We start from the raw sequence: 202 nt of genomic DNA, 5'->3' as shown, positions 1-202 counted from the left end.
AGGAAAACAAATCTGAAAAAAAATCTCTGTATAATACAGTTTCTTAGTGTTTCTAATGCCCAAGAGTTTATCAAATGCTATTTAAAATAATGGATTCAAGAAATAATTTTGACATTTGTCAAAGACAGGATTCCCTAAACTCATCTAACCTCAGAACATTTTTCTTCCAATTTTGAAGTAATGTCTACTTTTAAAATTTTCA

Source organism: Crocuta crocuta, unplaced genomic scaffold (genome assembly GCF_008692635.1).
Source record: "Crocuta crocuta isolate KB4526 unplaced genomic scaffold, BGI_CrCroc_1.0 scaffold1727, whole genome shotgun sequence".
NCBI classification, from domain to species: domain Eukaryota; kingdom Metazoa; phylum Chordata; class Mammalia; order Carnivora; family Hyaenidae; genus Crocuta; species Crocuta crocuta.
Note: the sequence above shows the minus strand (reverse complement) of the source record.